Consider the following 11,559-nt stretch of genomic DNA (forward strand, 5'->3'; position numbering starts at 1 on the left):
ACAGAAAAATTGTACTATTTCCAGAATAAGTTACATGAATGTTACCCTGTAGAGTAAGGTTAGGGAGAGTTGAAGACAATGGGTGAAAAGGAAAGTATCAGGACTCCTACAAGCTTTATTCAGTGGCTGTTCTCTGAGGCAGAAAAACAGGTATGCATGTGCACATACACATACTCACACAAATATACACACAATATAGGTAGAACAAAATAAGATTCAGGGTATGAAAGCACAACTCAGAACCATCCATGAAATAATTCAACAGAAGTGTCCTAATCTATATATACCAGCACTATTCGTTTTGGCAATTTTCTTCTGATTCTCCAACTGTCTTCTGGATTGGGGTGGTTTCTTACCTGGTTGAGGACAGTCAGGGAATAGAGGCTGTCTTCTCCTGATAGAATACAAAAATGGCAAAGTGGAGTTTTCCCACTTTCTTTTTTAAGTCTACTCCTCCCCCCTCCCCCCCCCCCCAATCCCTCAGGACTAGTCTGGCTGCTAACTAATTCTTCAGAGCTGATTTTCCTGGGCTTCAATGGTCTTTGCCCATTCTCTAGATCAGAAAGTCCAGATTTCATGTCCTTTAACTCTTTTGCATCTGAACCTCTGGAGAGAAGACTTTGGCCCATCTATGATATATCATAATCAGGCACTTCTATAGTTTTATACTAGGTTTGATTTTAAGCAGACTCTCTATACTGAACAAATGAACATAAGCAGTGTCCTGCTGAATTGGACCCCTGGCCCATCTAATTCAGCAGTCTCTTCTCTCAGTGGCCAACCAACTGCGCAAGAAAGTCTGCTAGTCTTCCAGCAGATGGCCTTCTCAGGCAGTCACAGTGCCACCAAGGCTAATAGACATTGATCCCCAGAACTTCCATGGATTGGTCCAACTATTATACTGGGTTGTATATTTTTTCCTAATTCGTTGTTTTATTAATTGCTGTTTGTTGTTTTGTCATTTGCTTGGGTTTGGTTTTTAAAAATATTTTTAGAAACTTTGGGCACTTTTAGCCATGTTGTCATTTCCCAAGCAAACTTCAGTTAGAAATAATATATGTTTGTATGTATGTGTATACACAAATGCACACATACATATTCATTCACACTTTATCCCTACAATCTGTCTTGTAGTATTTAGATCCTGTGAATATTTTCTTGTCAACTGAAATATTTAATTTAATTTGATAGTCTTGGTAAGAGTTTCTGAGAGGTTTGACTATACATAGCAAGATTCCTCACTGCCTGCTGAATTTTGGCTCAAAGTTTCTGGCCAATCTTCTGTTTCTCTCCTGCAATGAAGTATAGGAGAAAAATGTTATGGGAATAAAGAATATACACATAGGTCAACAAAACTGGCTTTCTTTTCCACAGAAACATACTAAGTCCCTTTTGTACCCATTGCCTGCCAAGGAGATATAAAGAGGAAGAATGTCAGGAGAGCTGTGTGCTTGATGTTTGCATCTGCTCTATGCTAGTGCCCAGATGCTACATCTATTCCAAGCAATTCCTATAAACAGCTTTTTAAAGAATGGTTTCTTCTATAGCAAGAGATACTGCAGGTTCTTCATAGTAATTTAGAATTTCATTTCTAGTCCTCACTGATTACAGTGTTAGCAGACTCTGACAGATAGTTTCAATATTATAGTTTTAAGTTAGTCTTTTCAGCACATGAGAAGAGCCATAACCCTGAAAAACAAATCTCTGTGTGAAAGGACATGTTTTGCCTGCAGATAGCCCAGATTTAGTCCTTGGAATCTCCAGGTATTGTTGGAAAACTTCAAGCCTGAAATCCTACAATGCCACTGATGATAACTGTAGGCTAGATAACCAATGATTTGACTTAGTGTAGACAGCATTGTATATTTCTAAAAGCTCAGTTAATAAAAAATACTATATTCTATAAACACAGAAATTATTTTTAAAATGTAAATAATAAGTGCCTTCACTCTCATTCTTTCTCTCACTCGCACACACACACACAATACACACATACACACATATATACATACATACATACATACATACTGTTAATGGAAGTATGATCTTTAATCACATTGTTTCTTCATTACAACCTTATTTTTGATACTGTAATATAAACTGAACTGGAGGAATAGTTATTGCCTTATTTCTATTTGTTTTATCTGGCCTCATGCTTCCTTACCTAGCTATTGAAAAATAAAGTAGACTGCAGGGGTCATTTATGATGTCATTTAATAAACTATCTTTTACATATATCCTACAGGGAGATGTATAGCTTGCAAGCACGCAGTAAAACGCACTTATTTTTCTTGGTTCTTTATTTCAGTTCCTCAGATTCTGTGTAAGAGGCAATTTAAAGCAACTCTGAACATGCTGTTATTAAAGAACAATCTACACAACTCAAAAGAGTTTCAAAACCCAGAAGAAAATGACAGTCACATGACAAAATTAGAGAGACCATTAATGAAAGCTTGACTGGTTCCTAATTTCCTGTAAAAATTACATTCAAATTAGTCTATGATTCTACCCTCCCCCATTTTTAAAATCATAAGTGTTTATTCCTCTGCAGCAAAAGCTATGAACCTACAGAGTAACATAAATCCATGAGAATGCCTCAAGAGTCTCCTAGGAACTGATTTTCAACTAGGTATTTGTTCTGAGGATTCATTGGAACTTTTAGGAGAATTATTTTCCAGGTTTTCTTATATCACACTTTAATCCTATGGCCCAGGAACCTATGACTCCAAGGATCGTAAGACTGGCTGAATTCTCTTTTACAAGGTTAGATGTGGGATTTTGACCTTAGATAGGAACATTCAAAATAAGTTCTTCTGTCTTGTCTCTGTGATGGGCTTTTTGTGAGACGAAGAAAGTCCAACCTCAGAAGAACCCCAAAGGGGATAGGATAGGAATATGCAGCTTCTTTCCTCCCACTCTTCCCATCCAACTGTCAAGCTCACTGACTAAAATTCAGCAATATTTCCCCAACATACCTCAGTATCTTGCTAATCAGAATATCAGAGGGTATTTTGTAAGATGTTTTGCTGAAGTGAAATTATATTATGTCCACAGCTGGTTAACCTACAAAATTTAAAAAATGAAAAAAGATTATTCTCTCAAGACTTGTACTTCATAAATCTGTGTTCACTTTGATTGATCAGTGCACTGTTTTCAAAGTGCTTTTAGATTTACCATGGTTGTTTGTTTGAAATATTTCTACCATTTCCCATTAAAAGAACTCTCTCTAGAGTTCTTTTAAAATCTTCCCAGTTTTTGATGTTAACCTGACTGGTCGGTATGTAACCCAGGGCAGTTGCAATAAAGTTGGGGAAAGGAGTAAGGCTGATACAAACTGATAGAGGTTTGTCATGAGGAACAACAACTTGGGTCATAGAAATTTGGCTGCCCAGAGTTTGTAATTAGTAGGTTGCAGGAAAAATAATGTAAAGATAAATGGAGGAAATACAGTAATTGGATCTTCTTCTTCTTAGGAAACAAAGTGGAGCTTCGAAGGAAAGAATTGGGGTCCAGTAGCTCTTGCTGTATGAAGCTATTATTGCGTCTGCATAAATCAGGTTGTAGATCTCTACAGTTTCTCTTTTAATAAAAGGAGTAAAGTAGAACTGTTCAGAAAGTTTTGGTTCTGAGTGCCAAATAACAGAATAAAGTAGTTTGTTCTTAACTGGAAATGTATCCTGGGTCCTTCTTTTCCTCTGTTCTTAAAGATGGGGAAACCATCTGTCCTTTTCTGGTCATAAAATATTTTACCCATTCTTCAGGATTTATCAAAGATAATGGGTAGAGCTTCAGGCACATGTCATCAACAAGTTTCTTTAGTACAATGCAATGCAGTCAATCCGGCCATGGATATTTTGACCCATTCAAAGTTTCCCAACTATATTTCTATCAAGCATGAACTGGAACCATGCTCCTTCAACCAACTCTTCGTTGAAGAGAATGCCCATTTTTCAGAGAAGATTGAGTTGAGTAGCTCTGCCTGTCTTCTGTTATCCTTTAGCCATTTTCATTGATCAATTACATACTTTTATTTTGAGAATACCTAAATAACTCTTTATATTGTTCTTAGTGTCCTTTGTCAGGTTCGGTCAGCACGAGGTTTCAGGGAAGCACGGGGCTGCAGGGAAGCTCGCAACCAGACCACGCGGAATCCACCAGCGGTAGCTAGCGGGGAAAAGAGGAACCGAAAGCGCCGCTAATTAACGAGCCACCTGCGGCCAGCTAAACAGGAAAACCGCAGCGGAAGCTTTTAATTACGAACTGATAACGGCGCGAGCAAGCAAGGAACGGGGCCGCAGGGCAGCGAAACAAGATCGCAACGCAGCACAGAACCCGCGGTCTGCACGTAGCAGGGAGGGGCCAACCCAGCCGGAGGGGGACTGGCAATCAAGGACAATGGACTCTGACCGACCCTGCCATCATGAACGATCAGGGGGGACATTGGGGGCCTAATAGCCCACAGCCGCAACGCGATCACGAGGCGGGAAAAAGCGCGGGAAGGGGGAATATAACAAGTGATGCAATTGTACCAAGCCAGTCCTGGCTTTGCTTGTGACTACTACGTTACGCATGAGTAAACCTTCTTTGTGAACCACACGTGTCACGAGAGTTTCTCTGTCGAACGGGGCAAATCTCACATAAAGCCAGGACTCACCGTCAGCGCTACCCGGTACCACCGAGGAGCGTTTTCTTTCTCAATACAGGCATGACCAGCGACGAGGAATCCGTGGGTCAGCTGGAGCGCGAGGGATCCAGGCTCGCGGAAGGGCGGTCGGAGCCGCCCGGGAGCGACGAGGCAGCGGCCAGGGCCGGGCGCACTCCATCCGAGCGGTGGTCGATGGGCGTGAATCAAGGACCAGACGATTCGGGCGTTACGATGACCCGGGGTTCGGGGTTCCGGAACCGTGAGTGGAGCGAGAAATTCGCCCGACTAGAGGAGAGAGTCGAGCGACGCCTAGACGCCGTGGAGGCGATGCTCCAGACCCTACTACAGAGAGTGGGGCCACCGGCGGTGAACGAGGAGGCGAGCGACAGGGGGCGGTCCGACACCCCCGCCGGCACCACCCACGGCGCCCCGGTCGGAGGACCAACGGGCGGCAGACGCCCTGAGACTTCGAGGTATCACTGGGAAGTTCTCAGGGGACCCCGAACAGCTGCCGCACTTTCTGACGCACGTCAGGGGGTTCATGCAGAGGGGTGGTCACCTATTCGCTAGAGACGAGGACAGGGTATCCTACGTGGCCGAGCTGCTAGATGGCCAAGCCGCCAGCTGGGTGATCGGGCTGTACGATGCCAACGCAGCGGAACTACGGAGTTTCCCGGACTTCATGCAGGCGCTCCGGGACAGATTCGAGGACACATTGAGCGCCAAGCGGGCGGAGGACGACATCCTACAATTCAGGCAGCGGGGCAAATCGGTATCGGAATATGCCCTGGAGTTCCGGAGGTTGGCCGAGAAGCTCGCGGACTGGCCGGAGTCCCTGAAGGTGAAGTATTTTAAGAGGGGACTCAACCCAGAGATCCTGGAACGGGCACTGGGGCGGGACGACCCGGCCACAGTGAAGGATTGGATCTGGCTAGCCGGAACGGCGGAATCGGCGTGGCGGCAGATCCAACAGAGCACAAGACGACGGGACCAGACGAGGGACCGGCCGAGGGAGAGGACCCCCGAGGAGAGACGGAGCGGTCGACGGCAGTCCACCGGGAGGCGAGAGGCGACCAGAGCCCCGAATCTGTGCTTCCGATGCGGAGGCAGAGGCCACCGAGCGGCGCAGTGCCCGACGGAGCGGGAAGGCGCCCCACCACGGCCCGAAGTCAAAACCCCGCGTGCGAACGGGAAAAGGACCGGTGACCGACCGTGGAAGGGGGCAGTGGCGGCGGTGACCGAGAAAGGACGCGTGGGGTGGTCGACCCCGGAGACAGCATCCTCCGGAGAGGACTCGGAGCCGGCGGGAAACGAGGCGCGCTCGCACTGAACGGCGTCCCAGTGCGAGCAGGGGAGTCGAGGCGCGCGGACCCAATAGGAGACGAGGACTGCCCACCGTTCCGGGTGAGGATACACGTCCGGGGGTGAGATCCGGAGGGAGGCGCAGCTACGGGCGCTACTGGACTCGGGCTGCACCCACTGCTTGATGCACCCAGCGGTGGTCTCGGGGCTCGGGCTACAGCTGAGGCGCCTCCGGGAGCCCATTTCATTCAGCCAGTTAGATGGCACGCTGGCAGGGGGGCCAGCTCAGTATTACACCGAGCCGGTCCAGATGACGATCGGGAGTCACCGGGAAGAACTGAGGTTCGTGGTGGTCCCGGTGGCCGACTACGCGGTGGTACTCGGCTTGGCGTGGCTGCGGCGGCGGAACCCACGAGTCGACTGGACGGCGGAGGCAGTGCGGTTCGGGGTCGACAGACCGGCGAGGGGCGAGAGCAGAGGGGACCGAGCCGTGGAGACGGAGGCAGCCGCAACCACCGGCGGACAAGCGGAGGGTCCGGGACACCGGGAGACGGGGCGAGAGCAGATGGGGCCCGAGACCCGGGCGGCAACAGCAACAGCAGCAGCAGCAGCGCCGGGACCCCGGAGACCCGCCACGATCCCGAGGCGAGGGGAGGCAGCGGCGACTGGCGAGGCAACCGCAAAGCGAGGGGCCGGACCCGGGGAACCCCGACGGGCGGCGGAATCCCGAGGCAGTATCGAGACCTGGCGGCAGCGTTCGGGGAGAAGGAGTCTGACCAGCTCCCACCACACCGGCCCAGTGATTGCGCCATCGAGCTAGAGCCAGGAGCGACCCTGCCTAAGCCAAAAATGTACTCCCTGTCGAGGAGGGAGATGGGAGCCCTGCGCGAGTTCATAGACAAGAACCTAGCACGGGGATTCATCCAACCCGCGAAGTCACCATTAGCGGCCCCGGTGTTATTCCGGGAGAAGAAGGACGGCTCGCTCCGTATGTGCGTAGACTACCGGGGGCTGAACGCAATCAGCACGGAGTACAAATACCCCCTCCCCCTGATGAAGGACTTGATGTCGCATCTGTCGAAGGGGAGGGTGTTCACAAAACTGGACTTGCGCGAAGCCTACTTCAGAGTTAGGATCCGCGCAAAAGATGAGTGGAAGACGGCGTTCAACACCCCGCTCGGAAGCTACCAGTTTTCCGTGATGCCGTTCGGATTAAAAGGGGCCCCGGGGGTATTTATGCAGCTAATTAATGAGGTGCTGCACGACCTACTCTACCGGGGCGTCCTGGTCTACCTGGACGACATCCTCATCTACACCGAGACCCTGGCGGAGCACGTGAGCCTGGTGCGCACGGTGCTCCAGAGACTGCTGAAGGCACAGCTGTACGCAAAGCTCTCGAAATGCGAGTTCCATCGAGAGCAACTAGACTACCTCGGCTACCGAATATCCAGCCGGGGAATTGAGATGGACCCGGCGAAAGTAAGGGATGTCCTGGGCTGGGAAGCGCCGCGAACCCGGAGGCAACTCCAAAGCTTCCTAGGGTTTGCGAACTTCTATCGTCAGTTCATCCCAAACTTCGCCCAAATCGCCCTTCCCTTAACCGACCTGCTAAAAACCAAGGGCACTGGGAAACCCCCCAAGCCCAGCATGGCACTCGCGTGGACTGCAGAATGCCAGGGGGCGTTTGAGGAACTAAAACAGCGGTTCACCGCGGAGCCGATCCTGCGCCATCCCGACCCAGACCGGCGGTTTATAATCCAAGTGGATGCATCAGACGTGGCAACGGGAGCAGTCCTGCTCCAACCCAGCCCGGAGGGGGCCATCCACCCGTGCGCCTACGCCTCCCGCAAATTCACCGAGACGGAGAGGAGGTGGATGGTGTGGGAGAAAGAGGCGTACGCGGTCAAGTGGGCGCTGGCCACGTGGAGGCATCTACTGGAGGGGGCAACTGAACCGTTCGAGGTGTGGACGGACCATAAGAACCTCGAGGCCCTGAAGACCCCGCGTAAGCTATCCCCCAAACAGGCACGGTGGTCCCAATACTTCGGGAGGTTCAGGTTCACACTGAAACACATCCCCGGGAAGCGCAACTTCTTAGCGGATGGACTGTCTCGCATGCCCCAACACGCCAGCCTACGGGAGGAGATCGTGGACTCCGTCATCCCCGCCAGCAGGCTGGCTGCAAAGGCGGTGACCCGAAGCCAGACCAAGGGGGAGCGACGGGACGCGGCGTCTGAAGTAAGGCAAGGGTTCGCGGAGGCAGCAGAGCGGGACGGTTGGCTCAAGCAGAACCGAGAGGCGCTAACCGGCCAAGAGGGGTTGTGGTGGCACGAAGGAAAGCTGTACGTGCCCGAGGGTTGCCGACGGGAGGTCATGGAGAGAGCCCACGACAGCCGGAGCGCGGGGCATTACGGCTTCATAAAGACACTCCACTTAATCCGGCGGCAGTTTTGGTGGCCCACGCTCTGGAAGGACGTGGAGGCGTACTCGGGGGGTTGCCCGGTGTGCGCAACAGCGAAAGGAGCCAAAGGCAAACCTAGAGGCCTACTCCAGCCGGTAGCGGAACCCGACGGCCCTTGGCAAGAGGTCGCCATGGACTTCATAGTGGAACTCCCGGAGAGTAAGGGGAAGACCGCCATTTGGGTGGTCACGGACTTATTCTCCAAACAAGCGCACTTTGTAGCGTGCCGGCGAGTCCCCACGGCCGAGGGGCTGGCGAAACTGTTCGTGCAACATGTCTACCGACTCCACGGCGCACCTCGACGTATCGTCAGCGATCGGGGCGGCAACTTCATCGCGCGGTTCTGGCGGGAGTTCCTGAAGCGGGTGGGGACGAAACAAGCCCTATCCTCCGCGGCGCACCCGCAGACGGACGGAGCCACGGAACGCCTGAACGGGGGGCTCGAACAGTACCTGCGCTGCTACGTGGGGCACCAACAGGACGATTGGGCGGAGCTACTACCATTCGCGGAGGTGGCATACAACAACGCCGTCCACAAGAGCACCGGGTTCTCTCCGTTCAAAGTAGCCACCGGGAGAGAATTCGTCCCCATGCCGGAGCTGCCTCAGCCGGAATCCCAGATCAACTCCCTGGACGCCTGGTTCGCCCAAATCGACGAGACCCGGCGAGCGGCGCACGCGGCATTGCAAAGAGCCAAAGCCGACTACAAGAAGCACGCGGACCGCAAGAGGCTCCCCGAGGAAAAGTGGAAAGTGGGGGACCAGGTGTATCTGTCAACCAAAAACCTAAAGACGCACCAGGCATCGAAAAAACTCAGCCCGAGGTTTGTGGGGCCGTTCCCCATTTCGGAGATCATCAATCCGGTGACCGTCAGGCTGACGCTCCCGAAAAGCCTCGGGAAGATCCACCCGGTGTTCCATTGCAGCCTGCTAAAGTTGCACCAGCCGGGGAACGCCTGGCACAAGGCGGAGGGAGTACCACCACCCATCATGGTCGGGGGGGAGCAGCATTTCGAAATCAACCGGATACTGGACGCCCGGAGGCACAAGGGGCAGACCCAGCTCCTAGTGCAATGGAAACATTTCCCCAAGTCCCACAGCGAATGGGTGAGTAAAACCCACATAAGGGCGCCGGACCTAGTGCGGGACTTTTACAGTAAATACCCCGGGAAGCCGAAATAGGACCGAGGGGGAGTTGTCGTCAGGGGGGCGGCATGTCAGGTTCGGTCAGCACGAGGTTTCAGGGAAGCACGGGGCTGCAGGGAAGCTCGCAACCAGACCACGCGGAATCCACCGGCGGTAGCTAGCGGGGAAAAGAGGAACCGAAAGCGCCGCTAATTAACGAGCCACCTGCGGCCAGCTAAACAGGAAAACCGCAGCGGAAGCTTTTAATTACGAACTGATAACGGCGCGAGCAAGCAAGGAACGGGGCCGCAGGGCAGCGAAACAAGATCGCAACGCAGCACAGAACCCGCGGTCTGCACGTAGCAGGGAGGGGCCAACCCAGCCGGAGGGGGACTGGCAATCAAGGACAATGGACTCTGACCGACCCTGCCATCATGAACGATCAGGGGGGACATTGGGGGGCCTAATAGCCCACAGCCGCAACGCGATCACGAGGCGGGAAAAAGCGCGGGAAGGGGGGAATATAACAAGTGATGCAATTGTACCAAGCCAGTCCTGGCTTTGCTTGTGACTACTACGTTACGCATGAGTAAACCTTCTTTGTGAACCACACGTGTCACGAGAGTTTCTCTGTCGAACGGGGCAAATCTCACATCCTTCACTAACCCAGATCACTCTGCACTTTAGTTTTTCTAGCACCATATCTACAAATCTAGGTTACCCTTCCATCATCATTTCCATCAGTCTTTTGGAGTGGGATGGCTATAATAATTCTATTGAATCATCATTGTCATCATCATCTGGATCCAAAAGCTCCTAAGACTTCTTCCTGCCCTCTGCTGTACCTCCAAATGATCTGAATATGTTGATTGTTGCTTTTAACATCTTCATAAATGACTCATAGTTGGAAGTGAGTAATAAAGTTGTCAATATTACAGATAAAATTTATACAGAGGATTATAGCAAAATGCCCCTGAAGGATATTTGCATAGTAAGTAAATTATTATGTAAAATATATTTCAATACAAATTAGTACAAAAAAATGCATTTTGAGAGTTTAAAAAACGATAATGCATCAAGAGATTAACAGTATAGTACAATATTTAATTATAGGTCCTATTTGTTATACGTCCCTTTAGGCGTAATCTGTACTATTTCCCACTTCCTTGGTGCCATTTTAACTATTTTAATTGTTCCCTCAATTGATTTAATTAAAAAATATCCAAGTATGGTTTCTCATATAATTTGAAATGCTATCCTAGGAAAAGGACAAAGTTTGGGTTGCTTAAAAGGGTTTGGAATATGAGAATCGGCACTGTAACATGTCATTGTTATTTTTCTATTCAGATGTGAAAGCTCTGACAGAACAAGAATTGTATGTTGGGTATGTGGGGAAATGTGAACCTACCCTGTCCTTCTGTGGTATCCCCACTGCCAAAGTGGAGGCCAGGTTTCATAGTAGGGAATCTTCTGTACCCATGCACGCTCACTGCAGTTTAGAGCTCTGCACAGAGTTCAGAACTGGACAGGGAACTTGTGAACCACAGACTCTGTGATGCCAATGGGTGGAAACATCTGGCCAGATGAAATGGGTGGCCCAGAAGAAACAAATTGTCCCATCCTAATTGTCTCTCATGCTTCATTTATTTAACATCTGAGTTAACATTTACCTTCTGGAACCCAACTGAATGATAATACAAGAGCTGCGAAAGAAGAAAAACTTTCTCCCATATTTGAAGAAAGTATAAGCATTTGCCTAAACAATCATGGACTGCTGAAAAGGACTGAAATGAGAACATCAGAGGCAGGCTACCTTTGTGAACTGGGAGATACTTAAAAAAAAACAAAAACTGATTTCTGAAGTTTAATTGGGGTATGATGGTGACCTGATAGAAGTTAGCAGTGAAAGGGGTTAAGTAAAATAGGTGCATTAAGTATAGCAGAAATTTAACATTCATATTACTATTACTACTGGGCTTATTTTCACACACAGACAGAGAGAGACAAAATTGACACCACTGAATTTC

The sequence above is a fragment of the Python bivittatus genome, unplaced genomic scaffold (assembly GCF_059951505.1).
Source record: "Python bivittatus isolate LINGU-HERP-01145 unplaced genomic scaffold, Pbiv_v1 ctg000850_np1212, whole genome shotgun sequence".
NCBI lineage: Eukaryota > Metazoa > Chordata > Lepidosauria > Squamata > Pythonidae > Python > Python bivittatus.